The 18,596-nt window shown below is 35.2% G+C and overlaps 1 protein-coding gene across 1 annotated transcript in view; it reads right to left on the reverse strand.

Moving 5' to 3' along the window:
- LOC142356234 (uncharacterized) overlaps nucleotides 1–18,596 on the reverse strand; it is a gene marked incomplete at both ends in the record, with an annotated part of 52,542 nt that overhangs the window by 18,139 nt on the left and 15,807 nt on the right. The gene's annotated exons all lie outside the window — the stretch shown is intronic.

An 18,596-nucleotide genomic window follows, 5' to 3' on the forward strand; every position in this document is an offset into this window, starting at 1 on the left:
CTGATCAGACCGTCCCAGACAAGTGGGACCTCTGATCAGACCGTCCCAGACCGAAGTGACCTCTGATCAGACGAGTATGCACTCGAAGATCATTGTGTGCTCGAAGTGCGCTCGAAGCCGCCTCTGATCAGACGAGTTCCAGACCGACGTGACCCCTGATCAGACAAGTTCCAGACCATTGTCCAGACGAGTTCCAGACCAGTGTCCAGACTAAATGCGCTCAAAATATTGTCCCAGACTGAAGTGCGGTCAAAATCACCTCTGATCAGACAAAAGTGCGCTCGAAGTTGCCTCTGTTTAGACTAAAGTGCGTTCGAAATAGTCTGATCAGAGAATGATTTTGAACATGAACAGATCTCTCAATATCGTTATAATATATTACGTTGCGATCGTCAGCATGTTTCACGACAACTGAAATTAATAGGTTCAATCTAAAAGCCGCAAGTTTTGTCATAAAAGTCGATCATGTATTTGTCGGTGAAATGTAAATTTCTGGGCCATGGAATACTCCTGGAAATTTATGAGTTAAAATGTTTTGAATCATTTCAGCTGACAAAAATATATAATTCTCCCTTTGACTGGTTACCCCAAAATCACAACACTGCCAGCCAATGACCCTCTACACTGCCTCTAGACATTACTACCTGTCTTTTTGAGGGTAGGCATAAGGGGCTAGGATTCAAACAGCCAGTGAAATTGATTGAGTCCTGTTGTAAAATAACATTCCAAATTTCGCTTGTAAATTAGTCTTCAAGTCTAGACCTCAAGTGTGAAAAGACAATAAAAGTCTGCCCGGAAACATTTTAAGTAAAGCAGACCCTAGTTTGGGCCTATTTGCAGCCTTAAAAAATGAGGAGGCTACTCTTTTCTCCGCCCGAAGTAGACTTAGCTACTTCTCTTAAACTAAACGACTCTGTAAAACGCTGAAGACACACTTCAGTTATAACGATGTATAACTTATATATCACCGGACACGTAAGATTGGCGTTGAATGCGTTGAGTTTATGTAAGATCAACGCTAAATTCAACGCTAAATATGTAAGTTCTACACCAAATTTAAGCGTTGAATTTTAGCGTAGATCTTACATATTTAGCGTTGAATTTTCGCGTAGATCTTACATATTTAGCAATGATCTCACATAACTTCAATGCATTCAACTCTAATCTTACATAATTTTGCGTTGAACTTTGGCGTAGATCCTACATATTTAGCATTGAATTTTAGCGTAGATCTTACTTATTTAGCGTTGATCTCACATAACTTCAACGCATTCAACTCTAATCTTACACAATTTTGCGTTGAATTTTCGCGTAGATCTTTCATAGTTAGTGTTGAATTTTAGCGTAGATCTTACACTTTTAGCGTTGAATTTAGCGTTGATCTTACATAAATTCAACGCATTCAACGCTAATCTTACATAATTTTGCGTTGAATTTTGGTGTAGAACTTACATATTTAGCGTTGAATTTGAGCGTTGATCTTACATAAATTCAACGCATTCAACGCCTATCTTACATAATTTTGCGTTGAATTTTCGCGTAGATCTTTCATATTTAGTGTTGAATTTTAGCGTAGATCTTACACTTTTAGCGTTGATTTTAGCGTAGATCTTACATAAATTCAACGCATTCAACGCTCATCTTACATTTTTTTGCGTTGAATTTTGGCGTAGATCTTACACATTAACCGTTGAATTTTAGCGTAGATCTTACATATTTAGCGTTGAATTTTAGCGTAGATCATACATATTTAGCAATGATCTCACATAACTTCAACGCATTCAACTCTAATCTTACACAATTTTGCGTTGAATTTTCGCGTAGATTTTTCATAGTTAGTGTTGAATTTTAGCGTAGATCTTACACTTTTAGCGTTGAATTTAGCGTTGATCTTACATAAATTCAACGCATTCAACGCTAATCTTACATAATTTTGCGTTGAATTTTGGTGTAGAACTTACATATTTAGCGTTGAATTTGAGCGTTGATCTTACATAAATTCAACGCATTCAACGCTTATCTTACGTAATTTTGCGTTGAATTTTGGCGTAGATCTTACACATTTAGCGTTGAATTTTAGCGTAGATCTTACATATTTAGCGTTGAGTTTTTGCATAGATCTTACATATTTAGCAATGATCTCACATAACTTCAACGCATTCAACTCTAATCTTACATAATTTTGCGTTGAACTTTGGCGTAGATCTTACATATTTAGCGTTGATCTCACATAACTTCAACGCATTCAACTCTAATCTTACATAATTTTGCCTTGAATTTTCGCGTAGATCTTACATTTTTAGTGTTGAATTTTAGCGTAGATCTTACATTTTTAGCGTTGAATTTAGCGTTGATCTTACATAAATTCAACGGATTCAACGGTTATCTTACGTAATTTTGCGTTGAATTTTGGCGTAGATCTTACACATTTAGCGTTGATCTCACATAACTTCAACGCATTCAAATCTAATCTTACATAATTTTGCCTTGAATTTTCGCGTAGATATTACATTTTTAGTGTTGAATTTTAGCGTAGATCTTACATTTTTAGCGTTGAATTTAGCGTTGATCTTACATAAATTCAACGCATTCAACGCCTATCTTACATAACTTTGCGTTGAATTTTCGCGTAGATCTTTCATATTTAGTGTTGAATTTTAGCGTAGATCTTACACTTTTAGCGTTGATTTTAGCGTAGATCTTACATAAATTCAACGCATTCAACGCTCATCTCACATATTTTTGCGTTGAATTTTGGCGTAGATCTTACACATTAACCGTTGAATTTTAGCGTAGATCTTACATATTTAGCGTTGAATTTTAGCGTAGATCTTACATATTTAGCAATGATCTCACATAACTTCAACGCATTCAACGCTAATCTTACATAATTTTGCGTTGAATTTTGGTGTAGAACTTACATATTTAGCGTTGAATTTGAGCGTTGATCTTACATAAATTCAACGCATTCAACGCTTATCTTACGTAATTTTGCGTTGAATTTTGGCGTAGATCTTACACATTTAGCGTTGAATTTTAGCGTAGATCTTACATATTTAGCGTTGAGTTTTAGCATAGATCGTACATATTTAGCAATGATCTCACATAACTTCAACGCATTCAACTCTAATCTTACATAATTTTGCGTTGAACTTTGGCGTAAATCTTACATATTTAGCGTTGATCTCACATAACTTCAACGCATTCAACTCTAATCTTACATAATTTTGCCTTGAATTTTCGCGTAGATCTTACATTTTTAGTGTTGAATTTTAGCGTAGATCTTACATTTTTAGCGTTGAATTTAGCGTTGATCTTACATAAATTCAACGGATTCAACGGTTATCTTACGTAATTTTGCGTTGAATTCTGGCGTAGATCTTACACATTTAGCGTTGAATTTTAGCGTAGATCTTACATATTTAGCGTTGAATTTTAGCGTAGATCTTACATATTTAGCAATGATCTCACATAACTTCAATGCATTCAACTCTAATCTTACATAATTTTGCGTTGAATTTTCGCGTAGATCTTTCATATTTAGTGTTGATTTTAAGCGCAGATCTAACACTTTTAGCGTTGAATTTAGCGCTGATCTTACATAATTTCAACGCATTCAATTCTAATCTTACATAATTTTGCGTTGAATTTTGGCGTAGATCTTACATATTTAGCGTTGAATTTTAGCGTAGATGTTACATATTTAGCGTTGATCTCACATAACTTCAACGCATTCAACTCTAATCCTACATAATTTTGCGTTGATTTTTCGCGTAGATCTTACATATTTAGTGTTGAGTTTAGCGTTGATCTTACATATCTTCAACGCTTTCAACATTAATCTTACATGATTTTGCGTTGAATTTTGGCGTAGATCTTACATATTTTGCCTTGAATTTTGGTGTAGAACTTACATATTTAGCATTGAATTTTAGCGTTGATCTTACATAAATTCAACGCATTCAACGCTAATATTACATAGTTTTGCGTTGACTTTTGGCGCAGATCTTGCATATTTAGCGTTGAATTTTGGCGTAGATCTTACATTTTTAGCGTTGAATTTTAGCGTAGATCTTACATATTTAGCAATGATCTCACATAACTTCAACGCATTCAACTCTAATCTTACATAATTTTGCGTTGAATTTTCGTGTAGATCTTTCATATTTAGTGTTGAATTTTAGCGTTGATCTCACACTTTTAGCGTTGAATTTAGCGTTGATCTTACATAATTTCAACGCATTCAATTCTAATCTTACATAATTTTGCGTTGAGTTTTGGCGTAGATCTTACATATTTAGCGTTGAATTTTAGCGTAGATGTTACATATTTAGCGTTGATCTCACATAACTTCAACGCATTAAACTCTAATCTTACATAATTTTGCGTTGAACTTTGGCGTAGATCCTACATATTTAGCGTTGAATTTTAGCGTAGATCTTACTTATTTAGCGTTGATCTCACATAACTTCAACGCATTCAACTCTAATCTTACATAATTTTGCGTTGAATTTTCGCTTAGATCTTTCATATTTAGTGTTGATTTTAAGCGCAGATCTAACACTTTTAGCGTTGAATTTAGCGTTGATCTTACATAATTTCAACGCATTCAATTCTAATCTTACATAATTTTGCGTTGAATTTTGGCGTAGATCTTACATATTTAGCGTTGAATTTTAGCGTAGATGTTACATATTTAGCGTTGATCTCACATAACTTCAACGCATTAAACTCTAATCCTACATAATTTTGCGTTGATTTTTCGCGTAGATCTTACATATTTAGTGTTGAATTTAGCGTTGATCTTACATATCTTCAACGCTTTCAACATTAATCTTACATGAATTTGCGTTGAATTTTGGCGTAGATCTTACATATTTTGCCTTGAATTTTGGTGTAGAACTTACATATTTAGCATTGAATTTTAGCGTTGATCTTACATAAATTCAACGCATTCAACGCTAATATTACATAGTTTTGCGTTGAATTTTGGCGCAGATCTTGCATATTTAGCGTTGAATTTTAGCGTAGATCTTACATTTTTAGCGTTGAATTTTAGCGTAGATCTTACATATTTAGCAATGATCTCACATAACTTCAACGCATTCAACTCTAATCTTACATAATTTTGCGTTGAATTTTCGTGTAGATCTTTCATATTTAGTGTTGAATTTTAGCGTTGATCTTACACTTTTAGCGTTGAATTTAGCGTTGATCTTACATAACTTCAACGCATTCAACTCTAATCTTACATAATTTTGCGTTGAACTTTGGCGTAGATCCTACATATTTAGCGTTGAATTTTAGCGTAGATCTTACTTATTTAGCGTTGATCTCACATAACTTCAACGCATTCAACTCTAATCTTACATAATTTTGCGTTGAATTTTCGCTTAGATCTCTCATATTTAGTGTTGAATTTTAGCGCAGATCTTACACTTTTAGCGTTGAATTTAGCGTTGATCTTACATAATTTCAACGCATTCAATTCTAATCTTACATAATTTTGCGTCGAATTTTGGCGTAGATCTTACATATTTTGCGTTGAATTTTGGTGTAGATCTTACATATTTAGCATTGAATTTTAGCGTTGATCTTACTTAAATTCAACGCATTCAACGCTAATATTACATAGTTTTGCGTTGAATTTTGGCGCAGATCTTGCATATTTAGCGTTGAATTTAGCCTTGATCTAACATAAATTCAACGCATTCAACGCTAATCTTTCCATTCCATTTCCGACCACTTTACGATTTCAAAAGTTTTTCAAGTTTTTTTTGCAAAAAGTCAAACTTTTCAGTGTTTCGACCCCTATGCTTCACAGGTGAGAAACATGAGGTCAGCAAAAAATCTCTTTTTAGTGCTCTTTTATAGTGCAAAATCCAATTCAAACCATGTTGCGATTTCGAAATTCTCAAGTTTATTTTCGAAACATTAATTTTTTCATACTGTTTTGACCCCTATGCTGCACAAGTGAGAAAAATGAAGTCAGCAAAAAAAACTTTTGAGTGCTATCTTACGGTGCAAAAACCATTTCAGACCATTTTATGAAATCAATTTTTTTTCAAATATTTTTAAAAAATTCAAATTTTTCCCAGTACGCCTCACATGGTAAATGCGTTGAATATGCTAAGTTAAATACTATGCAAAATCAAAGCAAAATATGTAAAATTTACGCTAAGTTCAACGCAAAATATGTGAGATCTATGCTTTATAAGAATTGCGGCTCTTATGGAAACCGAGTTACTGTGGCACAATGGTAGAAGAGGCGACAAGCAAACATGAGGTCAGCAGTTTGAGTCCCATACGCATCTGGAGGTTAATAGTTCAGTGGACGCTTGAGTTTTTTGTAAGATCAACGCTAAAATCACCGCAAAAATATATAAGATCTACGCTAAATTCAACGCTAACTATGTAAGATCTACGCTAAATTCAACGCTAAATATGTAAGATCTACGCTAAATTCAACGCTAAATATGTAAGATCAGCGGCAACCAGTCGGAAAAATCACCGCAACTTTCTCACATAATTTTGCGTTGAATGCGTCGAATTTTTGTCTTCAAATTCAATGCTTTCAAGGCAAAATTATGTAAGAAAATTGCGCTGATTTTTCCGACTTGTCAACGCTAGTTACCGTTGATCTTACATAATTTTGGCCAAATTCCCCGGCCCGGGGAGTGAAGGTGTAGGAGGTGCACATATTGCAACTATCTACTCTATCAGAATGGCTGAATTCAGGCATGCAAGACTATAAAAAAGAAAATTGAGTGTTTTCAGTCTATGATTGGCTGGATGTGTATATTCAGTATTTCATCTGCTAAATCCATCCGGTTAAAAAGTTTTTTGTCCAAATTTGTAGAAAGTAGCTGAAATATGCTGAATTATCATCCTAGTCGTATGGTGGAATCGGTAATTTGTTTCGTCGTTTGAGGTCGCTGTCTAGAGAAGTAAGTTACGAGAGTCGTCCATGGGTGGTCCATATCCTGTTGGTTGTGGAACCAGTGTTGTCGATCCTGTAGTAGTTTCCATTTGTCTCCCACTGTCGTGTAGTGAAGATAACTTCCCACCCGGGTAGAAAAATTTAGTCTATATTCTCTGACGTTGGTACAAAGAGTTTTATTTTTATTTCCTCTCAGTACAGTTTAGTTCCGAATCGATTTAACAGGTTGCCTTCTAGTGAGAATCCATCATTAGCTAATTGGTGACTTACTTAGACCCTTAAACTTTTTAAGTTTAATTCCCTCTAAGTTGTTTCCGACCATTGAAACGAAGGACAAAAGAAACTGCTCAGTATCTTCAAATAATAGAAAAGAAAATGAATTCAGACAAAACAAAAAAAAAGAAAGAAAGAAACAATTATAAGAATTAGCAAAAAAAACTAAAGTTTGTGAGTTTTGCGGGAGCTGTGTGTATTTGTTTGGCAAAGTGGCCCCAGCGGTGTGAGTGTTCCTATCAGCGGTGATCGAAATCAATATCCGGGACGCCATTGTCAGGATCCCGGAAGAACTCAAGAAAGTCATTGTTGCGTGCCATACAAACAGCGAGAACCTAAAGATACCGGTCGGCATTGCAATGCGGCTGCATTGCCAGGAGAAGCTTCTTTTTCTCTAGCTACAGCTCTTTGTTCGCGAACACATCGGCAATCCAATCCCTGTAGATGTGGTTGAAGATATGGCCATATATGCACTTCATTGCAAGTCCTTCTACAACTTGAAGTTACTCGATTGGTATCAGGATTATCTGATGTGTCCTGGCGTATTTGGGAACAAAGATGCAAAAGTTTTTTTGGATCATCTTTCCTCAATGTTCCTTGATAATTCCCGGGTCGATGATGTATGAATAGTTGAAGTATTATGAAGACTTGATCTTCGTATTAACATTATGAGTCATGAGCTGATTTCCATGAGGGGTTTGTGTTATGGAAGGGACGCTACACAAAGCTGTAGTTGTGGATCGTATGCAACATCACTGTTCGGTTGAATTTGCGAGACTGGTTGTAATTATCCATCTGAGTCGGGTGTAGGAAACCGAATTGCAAGTAGAGCAGATTGTACCTTTCATAAAAAGTGACAGAGAGGCGTGTCCCTCGTGAACATTGTGTTCCGGTAATTGCTTTGGAGATCTGCCACAGCAAACAATTATTTTGACGTGTTTCAAAGTCTTTCTGTAAATCTAGGATTTATTGGGAAGTATGCACAATCCAGAAGAAGGTTTTTGTCACGACTTTCTTGGCCTTCACGTTCTTATTCTAATTTTGTCCAATTCGTCATCAAGTTGAAGAGGACAAGAATGTAAGCTCCAGGTAGTTGAGACATAGTTAACTTTTTTGTGAACCTGGTTGCCATGTTCTGATTTCAACTCGAGAAGATTTTTGAGCTCGTGGTAACGAAAACTTGTTCCTGGTGATATGTGGGTTTTACTTTGTGTCGGCACAAATGGATTGAATTAAGGTGTAGAAGAGAAAAAGGAGTCTCGGGTGCTCTAAACGTCTCTCGAGACGTTTCAGTCAACTGTGGCGCTCGGACAGGGGACATGCATACCGACTGAAATTCTTGTCTCATTTGACGTGGTCATCTTCTAGTCGAAGGTTATGGTAGGTCTCTATTAAGGAGAGGATTGGAGGATGCACAATTTTGTCCGAGTAGCTGCCTTTGTTGGGCTGTTATATCTTTGAGCCGGTTGAACCGGCTGCTCACTTTCAGCTAGTAGCTCTTGAGACAAGCTAACTGCCCCCAGCAATGCTGTCGGGGAGTTTGTGTCACTCCTGATGAAGAGCTGAAACTCTCCAGTTCCTGTAGAGGAGGAAGTAGCGGGTGAAAGCAATGAGTTCACCCGCGAGTGGGTTGCGGCAGCCACCAGCTGAAGCTGTGGCGACGCTTGTGCTCTTGTGAAAAATGCCAGCGTCTGCATCTCGCACATTGATTTGGGCTTTAAGGGAGACAAAACCATAGGAGTCGAGAGAAGGATACCGTTGACTCCCAACATGATGAGTTCGTACTAAGTTGTGTCAACGTTAGGGACTTGGTGATGTCTCAACACAGGGGAACGGATACGGCATGACTTCTGTGGTGTTACTAAAACAAAGTTAATTCAAAATGAGTTCTTCGGGAGTTTCCTGGTGATCAGGATCCTTCTCAAAAAAATTTCTTGATAATGAAATAGCGCGAAAGAATCTTTGTCTCTTAGGTTCACAGGATGCAAGATTTAGAGATCGAAAAACTGATTGAGTTTGTCGTTCAATTTGTAGCTCATAGCAATCTTGAATTGATGTTGAGAGAGTGGAATCGCCTACTTTTTTCGACTTATTGTGTGCTGAGGAAAAGTTTGCATAATTAATTTCAAACTTCCTGTGTAATAATTTCAATTCAGTTTCAGAGTGTGGTTGAGTACAACCCACAGATTGTTGTCGTTTTCGTTTTTAGGCGGACGTTCATTTTCAATTGTTTGAGGCAGTTTGTAATACATGAAAAATAGTAGGAGCAAAAACCACAAAACTTCCTGATATTATTATTCTGGCTGATGTGATATCAATTCCTAAAAGAGTTTTCTGTTTATATGCGTTAAAGTTGGCTTTAAATAAGCCGAAGAGACATTGGTTTTTTCTTTTAATACATACCAAATGTCTCGAAAGACACCAATGAGCGAGTCTTTTAAAAATTCTGTTTGTTTGTTTGTTTAATTCACGCAAGCATAGGCGAGGAATATTAAATTCTTAACCGTCAATGAATATTTTGTTAAAATAATTTGTGTACTGGCTCTGTAACTGCGAGTACAGAACTTGTAAATGAAATTGTCTGGCCAAGTCTGGAAATCTTACGGCCTGTGCTAATTCAAACCTCTCCAGTGCCTCGTTGATTAATTGCATGAGTTTCATCTCATCAATAGAATGATTCCAGTCACTTTGGCTCAATATGCCTGTTTGTTGACTATGGAAGTTGATGTGTTTGAGTATGCGTTAAGTTTCACCGTTTCCCGCTTTTACACTGTTTCCCGCTTTAATTGGTAGAGCGTCAAGCGATGTGAGTCAACATTTTCTGCGTCAATCGTGGAATGTTGTTCAAAATTATGCGTTTTAAATGTTTGTTTTTTACCAGGGAAATGTTTAATGTGTCACTTGGTCTTTAAGATGTACTTTAAATGGTTAAAAACTGGACATTTGTTCAAAACATTGGTTTTCTAGTACGTAAACGCTTGAAGAAACTGTTTTGCATTGAAAAATGGATAGAAAATTTGGGCTTTATGTTGTAGCAAAAGTAATTTCGTTTCCTCTGATAATATAATTTACAAAGCGGGAATTTTATCATTCAGACTTTGACGATATCAAATATTTTTTAGTCTTGAACAGCCAACTGTGGTCCATTTTATAAAAACTCGACTAATTGCATTCTGGTTTTTGCGTCTATTTATATATTTGGATGTTCCACGACTCACCAATTCTGATTTCTGAAAGTTTGTACTTTTCTGTTCTAGGGCAAATTTTCCGATTCTTGTGGTTTGGTGAAAAATTTTCGAATATTTGCTGTGGTGTACGCTGCCAGAGATGTTGCTTTATTTGGGAAAGTCGAGTGTCAGTTCTTAAATTCTGAGGAAGTTCTTCCGGTAGCATTTTTCATTCTTCTTTGGACTGATTGAAAATATCTTGATATTATGCAGCGTACTACGAGCAAGCTTCGTTGCAATTGTGTAGTGGTGTAGTGATTAATTCGAATCTAGAGAGCGCTGATTCGTCTTAAAGGTAATATTGAAGTCGACCTGTGTTGTTCATGTGAGCGTTGTTTGGATGCCGAGTATTTGATTTCTTGTTTGTGAATGTTTCACAAAAAGCCTTTTTGGATTTTAATCATTCGGGCATTTGTCGAAAATTCGGCAGTCATCATTAGAATGCCCAATCACTATTGCTTTGATTCCGTTAATTGGTTGACAGTACTCCCTTTTGACAAAAGTTTACTTCGTGTGTTATTAGGTAAATATTTTCTGATTTTATGTCGAAAGTGATTGCAGTTGTTTCATAATTGTATTAACCATCCTAGTGTGTGGTAACACGACTTTGTAAAGTAGGGTTTACACAGGGACAATTTGCCCATTGATTATCCGTTGCGTTTGAAATCCAGTTATGGTGTCGGTGTTTATTAACAATATTATCGTGTTGAAAACCAATAGGGCGATGACGATAAAGTTGCAATCTACCTTGTTTTGCTTCCATGTTTGCCTGCTAGCGCGGGTTTTTAATTAATTCGAACTGAATCATTTGAAGGCGATATGATGCTTTTTTTACGAAGCCAAACTTTGCAAGTTCTCTAGGAGATTAATTTCTTGATAAAAACCTCTTTCCGTATTGTTAACTTATCGGGTACCTTGATCAGCCTTTTTTAAGAGAGATTTTGTGGAAAACGCTTTCTTTGTCGCTGAGTTTCGCAAAATACGGAAGTTGCTTAAATTTGAATTGCTCTATTTTGTGAAAAAAAATTCGACTCAGGCAAGGCACAAAAAAAAAGTCTGCGAGATAACCTTAAATTCATCAATCGTTTTGAGCTTTTAGTACTGCCTATTTGTTATTTGTTTTGGATAGCAGTCATAATGTGTTACAATAACGTCTTGTATCCCCAATTTGGTATGGATATGTTACATTGTTCAATAGTGATTGCCTGTTTGAGTTTGTGGGAAAGAAATAAAATAATTAGTCAGCAACAGGACTAGATTTGTAGTGCAGATGTGTAAGATGATCCTGAGTGGGTGTTATAGAATAGAAAGAGGCCTGCTAAGTTTTTAAAGTAACGATTGAATTTGTAACTGATTTTTTGCAAGATAAATGATGAGGGGTAATTATTTAAACAAAAGGGTTTTGGTGTGGCTGCTTCAGCGATAAAGATGAGTTTATCTTTTTCTACAAATAATTCAACTGAAAATGTAATTTTAGATTGATTAAGTAGGTCCTGTGATGTTTTTTCTCTGCAACCGAGTATTTTCATCTGACTTCTTATTCTCCGTTTAACCCATTCACCTAATTTTTATCCTTTATTGTGATGTCCCAATAGGACGGATGGTGAAACAATGGATTTTAGGTCACGTTTTCAAGGTAAGAGTAGGGTAATTTCTTGGTGTGTCTGGCTTTTTGCAAATACACTGGTGAGAATGTCGGTTTTTACCAGGGTTGGTGAATTTGAACTAAGAATTAAAAATTGGGTAGTCCCTGAGAACTGAGTGAGTGTTGAAAATATAATGAGGAATTTGCACATCTAATTGAGTGATTCCACTGAGCTTGTGAAAGCAATTGTACAACATTTGAGACTGATCCTTGTATCGGATTAAAAGAGTTGCCCAAGGTTTGCGAAGGTGTTGGTGAATTAAATTGCGAGCTTAGAGGCTCTCACTTAATCAGTCATTTGAGACAAGGCAAGAAATTTGCGGAAATTTTGTTATTAATTGAGAAAATTTGTATTGGTTGAGTGAGGTCTGAGCATCATATTTTGGGCGTTTTTGCAATATTAATTGACTGTATTGAGAAGTTCAGAAAATTAGAGTAATTAAACAGTTCTGGTTGGGGTAGCGGAGCGGGTAATAATGATGATGGTAGCAAAACTGTATTGTTATAAAGCCTGAGTATGGCGGTAAAGTTTGAGTGCTTAGATGTTGTTGTAGGAGTTTTCAGTAGGACGAGGCTTTTCTTCCAGGTTTGGCTGGAGTAGTGACCGAGTAAGATCGTTCCTCGGTTTCTTGTGCTTGCGTTTTTCGTTAAAGTATTTAAATGATGATTTTTGGGGATGGACTGTTTGGTAGCGTCGCTGTAGGAACAAGTGGGTGGTTTGGTAACCGGGGGTAGTTTTGGGATATGTGTTGAGTGGAAGGTTAGGGATGGCAATAGTGAAGCTAAGTTTTGTCAAACGCCGGGACACATATTGTTACAGTAACAAAAATTCACATTGAGTATGGGATGATATAAAAATTATTAGAAAACATAATGAGGTATACTTTTTTCACTGCTGTTAATAACGCTTCTTGTGGGAGGATGGAAAAGATGCCGGTAGGTGGGAACTAAACATCAGAGGGAAAATTGAAAATAGTTCTTTAGGTGAATAGTCTTTTCTTTCAAAAGAGACTATGTTATGTGGATATTTGATTTCAATTTTCGAGTTGTTGTGGGTCGTCTATTTTGATTCTATCTTTAAAGTATTTTACACTGTAAGAGGCTGGAATAGCAAATAGATTCAGATTATACACGAGGTCTGCGTTCAAAACGATCGAAAAATTGGTGTATCTTGTTGTGAATAAATTGGGAGATTAAGTAGTACAATGTTTTTGTTATGCAATTTTAATATGTATAAACCTCACTCGCAACAAGTGCTTGAACAGAATAAGTGGTCGACGCCAAAAAAAGTTTTGTGAAACCTGATGTTTTTAGACTAAAAATTTGATTAGTCTCTTTTTTTTCCGAATGAGGTGTTCTCCTATGTGAAACTTCAATGCCTTATTTACATACCTGTTATTTTGTTGAATGTAGAGTCTAATTCTCAGTGCTTTGGACTGAGAATTATGTTGAAGGGAAAGAGAAAGAAGCTGCTGTCAGCTGATATATTATTTTTTACCATTATCGAGAGGTAAGATATAAAGAAATTCAAATATTGCAATCCAGGGATCAATTTAAAAATTTTAATACATTAGCTGCTTATTTTCTAAGTGATTGGTGTAGGGCAACATAGTGTGAAAACGCATCCACTATTACATGGATGTCTGAGTTGCCGCCAGAAGTGTATTTGGTCTTTTTGTGTCCATTGAAACACGGTCGTCGAAGTATGGTGAAAAATCTAAAAATGGCTGTGAATGTTTTGATAGTCTGGCATTCTAAGCAACCTAATGTAAAAAATGCTATCCAGTTTCTAATATTGGAGGAAAAGTATTCCTGTTGATACTTGTATAAGTTTTTTCACCAGTGTGGCCCGTGGGATCATGGGTAAGTGCTTTGGCGAATAAGGTCAATAACAAGAAGAGTGGTGAACAGATATTTTTTAGGCTTCGTTCCTTGGAGAAAATACAAAATTTGACTTGATTCGTTTATGTTTGTCTTGAAAGCGACGACTTTTTTAGGGGGAGCCCGTGTTTTGTCCCTATTGTTAAGGTTGGAGTAATAGGGCGAAATTTATATCGTTTTCGATGTATATGTTCTTGTTGTTGTTTTTCCTGTAGAAATCCTTCACATTTTTCAGTTTTACTGGGAAAATTTTTTTATTCATTTCTGGTTATTTGGGTATGAAATCGTTGATAGCTGAAAATGATAATTGCATAGTATTTTAAATCTGCAAAATCGGTTTGTGGCGTGGATTGTGTACTGCGCTCAGTTTTTTTTTGTATTAAGAGTAACATGGGTATATTGTCCTACTGAATAGGTTTTTACATGAGGACTACTTTGTTGTCCTTTCCAGTTTATTTGATCATGTATAAAATCTAGTGGTTTTGCTTTGGTAAGACATTCAGTGTACGAAACTGGAAAAATTGGCGTTTTCTTCTAATTGTACCTTAACGGAAAGTTTTTTTTGTAAATTATACTGGGAAGATGGGTGAATCTATTGTAGATTTTGTATTAACGCTTTTGATGTCTTCTTTTAAAACGGAATATCGAAAAGGCAATAAGGATTTTTTTCGTTGTGTTTCATAAAGAATGCTATCAATTCTGAATTTTTTAGAGTTTTGAAACGATGTTCGTCTTGTGTAGCTGATGTTAGTGAACGACCCAGTAAGTCTTAAATTAAATGATTTTTCTACCACGTCCAAACAATGTGAAAAATAGGGAACTTCAGTAAATAAAGTAGAATTATGTAAACTCTGCGGTTTGGTTTATTTTTCTGTCTGAACAGAAAACGTTTTGGATCTGGATCTGTGTATAGTATAATATGGTGTCGTGACCTTGTATACGAAATTCGCATTCGGAAATTGCATATAAAACTGCGAAACACTCTTGTAATAAAGTGGATAGTCTGAGTTCTGCAATGGAGAATGAGCGGTAGTTCGCACCAAAAATCAATTTTTTCAAATTATTTCCTAGTTTGACGCATCGCAAAAAAATGTTCGAATTAGGAACGGTGAGACGTAGTGTATCATTTGTAAGTTCTTTCTTGACTTTATCAAAAGTTTGTAAATCTGGCGTCGAATTGAAATCAACCGAAAATCTAAGTTCGAGATAGAATTGTCTTTGAACTACTTGCAAATTTGATATGTTTTTTGAAACAAATTTTAGAAACAGTGTAATTTTTTAAATCTTTGGGTGATTGGAGCTTGTGAAGAGCGTCGATCATTGATTATAGAGCGTAAATGTGTTTTTTTTTGAAACTTGGTGTCCCAAAATTTTACTGATTCCAAGAAACAAAAAGGATTTGTCCGGAGCAGCTTTGGAGTTATCTCTTTTTTTAGAATTTGGTTTTTTTTTCAGTGACTTCGACATTGTGTCTACTGCGTCGTCTTTTACAGAGTCATCATCTACGTATGTAATAAATTTATTTTGCGTTTTAGAGATTTAAACATAAGACAGATAAAGGCTGAGAATACTGCTGGGCCAATGGAGATGACAGAGAACTATCTCTATTAACAATATTGTTGTCCGTCAGTAACAAAAACTGCTAACCCTTGGTAAGGTTTGTCTAGCGGCATTAGGCGCTACGCACTAATCAAATCAGCTTTTGAAAAAACCGGTCCTTTATTATGTGCTAGTTTGATTTTTATCGATTCTATAGACCTACTGCACTTTGTCTCACCAATCATGTTGTTTAATTAGTGGGCGTCTAAAATGTTTTTAGTGATTCTACTTTTTGAGAATTTTTACTAGTTTATTGAAGGCTTTTCCGCACTGATGGAATCAACGTTTACTGGAGCAATTATGTCAAAAACGCGTAAGACTGTCGAGTACAGGTTGTATTCTCTGTTGTAATTGTAGTGGAAAGCGCTTGGTGCGCTGTTTTTAGTTAAACTGCAATGGTTAATTGAGTTCCCCTTTGATATACTTTGATAAATTGTTTTAACAGTTCTGGTATTCTATCAAAAGATGAACTAGTTATTCAAAATGTTTTTGAGTTATTTTTAGGCGTTCGAAAATGAATATTTGATGAATTATTTCTTCGTTCTTTAAAAAGGAAAAATTATCAAGCAAAACATAAAAAGTTCATTGTTGTGATTTCAAGACAATAGAATATTTTGAGTGTTTCTGATGTACTTTGTGTTAAGTATTCAGAAAATAGGGCGTCAAAAAAATTGTGATTTCGATAGCGCGATAATGTGTAGTGTTATATTCTATTAGAGAAATGTCTTGTTGTTTGTACCCAATTATTGAATTAGTAAATATTAAAAAATTATTTAGATTGTTTCGAAAATTGTATGAAAAAGGAAATGGGTTTTTTAGTTTCTTAATTAACTATAAAGAAAAAAGTTTTTTGGTATAGTGCTAAGAAAGAAATGTCTGATTTAAACAGTGGAACTCCGTTTGAATAATAGCGTTTGCATTTTTGCATTCAAATGCAGTTTTGTTGATGAGTTATAAAACATAAGTATTTTCTATTCCTAGTTTTGTTTCATTTCGAGTTATGTTTTGAGATTTTAATAGATTATACGTATTTTTCTAGGAGTGGTGTTCTCAGAATTTTAATTTTTGTGTTTGAAACGTAAAAGGTTGATCTGAATGCTGTGTTCTTGTATAAACGATGTTGTGTGGTATAAATCAAGTTAAACAGTTACATTTAGCAATGTTTGCTGCAGACCACAGTTTTAGATGCTTTTAATTCTGTAATTGCTTTGAATTTTGTAATACTTTTTGATTTCTTTGCAAATGTTTTCATTTTATTCATTAAATGTAGCTCCGAAATTGATCAGAGAACCGACTTCTATATGAGGTGACGATATCATTCTGCTATGACTTCTTACTTGTAAAAAATATAAAGTAAGGTGTAGTACCCAATAGTTGCTTTTATATATGTTGCTAAAGTATATCTTATGTTAGAATATTACATTATTTTTGGCAAAAAACTCATTGTGTATGACGTGGTTTAGCTCTAAAAGCAAGTCATTAAATTGTGTTTTGAGCATTTGCTCTTCTGACACCTTTTGTTTGTCTGTTGTGTTTACTTGAGACGTTGTGTCTTCCCTTCGTTATTGTTCTACAAAAAAAAACAACGTAATTTCTTTAAATTCCGAGACAATTTATTGCAAGGGCAGTCGAGAACAATTATGATCTCTACGATAATTAGGGTTTTTCTCTATAACGTGAGTTATTATTATAAATACTGTTTGTTCTATTACGTGTTCGTGGGAAAATGAAAGTGATTTTATTATTATTGGTTCAAAATTATTATTAACCTAATATGGCTTGTTGTTTGAAAAATTTTTTACAGAAGATCTTTTAGTAAATATAGGACTAGAAAAATCTTGTTAATCTTTACTGTTGCTTCAGGAGAATTAGACAAATTGAAGGAATTTCCTTGTCAAAATATTTGAAGTGACTTGATCGTTGTGAAGTTTTTTATTGCCCTTCATAGCTTGTTTAAGTGTTAGCTTTCAAAAACATGATTTGTCTGCCGGTTCTTTTAAATCGACAATCGGGGCAGTTTGAATTTTTATGCTCTGACCTTATAATGCTGTAACTTGTTCTGTATATCGTGACCCAAGATCTAATGCTGTATCTTGTTCCATAGTGCGAACTGTTACATTGCCATTATTTGCAGTAATTTTTTCAACTGTAGTAGTTCGTTTTTAATCTTGTGTCGATCAATAAGTGTTCTGTTAAACTCTTCCTGATTGATTTTTTATACCAGTTGTGCCAACTGAAGTTGTGCTCCAAAGCCAATGATTTATGGTTGGCTAACTTTTTGAGAGCTCTTCGTGCTAGCTCTGAATCCGCTGCTTTAGTTAGTGAGTCAATCATTTGAGCTTTTCTTATATCTGGTGAAAATTTAACGAATGATTTTCAAGCCAATTGTTGAGTTCTGACTGCGTTAAATTGTTTCACAGATTCACGAGTAATGCTGTCTGAAAAAAAAATTAGCTTGATCTTGAGATTAAGGTTAATCGAATGTTTTTTTTTGAAATTCTGGGCACAAAGCTTGTGAATTCTTTTTAAACTAATCTCTAATGGTAGGTGTGAATACCATTGTTCAGCGAGGCATATTAATGCCGTTCTTATCATGGCAATTCGTTATGGAATCCATGGTTATGAAAGTGAGGAGCGGGTTGTTCCGTTCCTGGGGTCATAACCATATTTGCTGTGATAACAATTCAAAATACCTCCACAGTGTACGTTGAATATGTACCGTCAAACGGTCTCCGTGATTATTGCATTGGAATTTAAACTCCTGGGTAGAAATGCATCATAGCTGATTTTATTTTCACTTTAAGAGAAAAAATTTGAGTTCATGCCGATTGTATATAGTACAGCGTTGGGGTGTTAGTTGTTGTCTGATTATTACGTGCAATCAAGTGTGTAATTAGATTCACTAATTGCTGTGCCGTCATTTTAAAATTTTAGGTAAATGAAATTCATTGTAATTGCTAAGTTGAATTATTTAGGATAACCGGCTTCTTTTTGAAAACGAACTGAGTTTTGTGTTGGTAGACGAGATTAA

This window comes from Convolutriloba macropyga, unplaced genomic scaffold (genome assembly GCF_964194025.1).
Source record: "Convolutriloba macropyga unplaced genomic scaffold, txConMacr16.3 SCAFFOLD_1281, whole genome shotgun sequence".
NCBI classification, from domain to species: Eukaryota; Metazoa; Xenacoelomorpha; order Acoela; family Convolutidae; genus Convolutriloba; species Convolutriloba macropyga.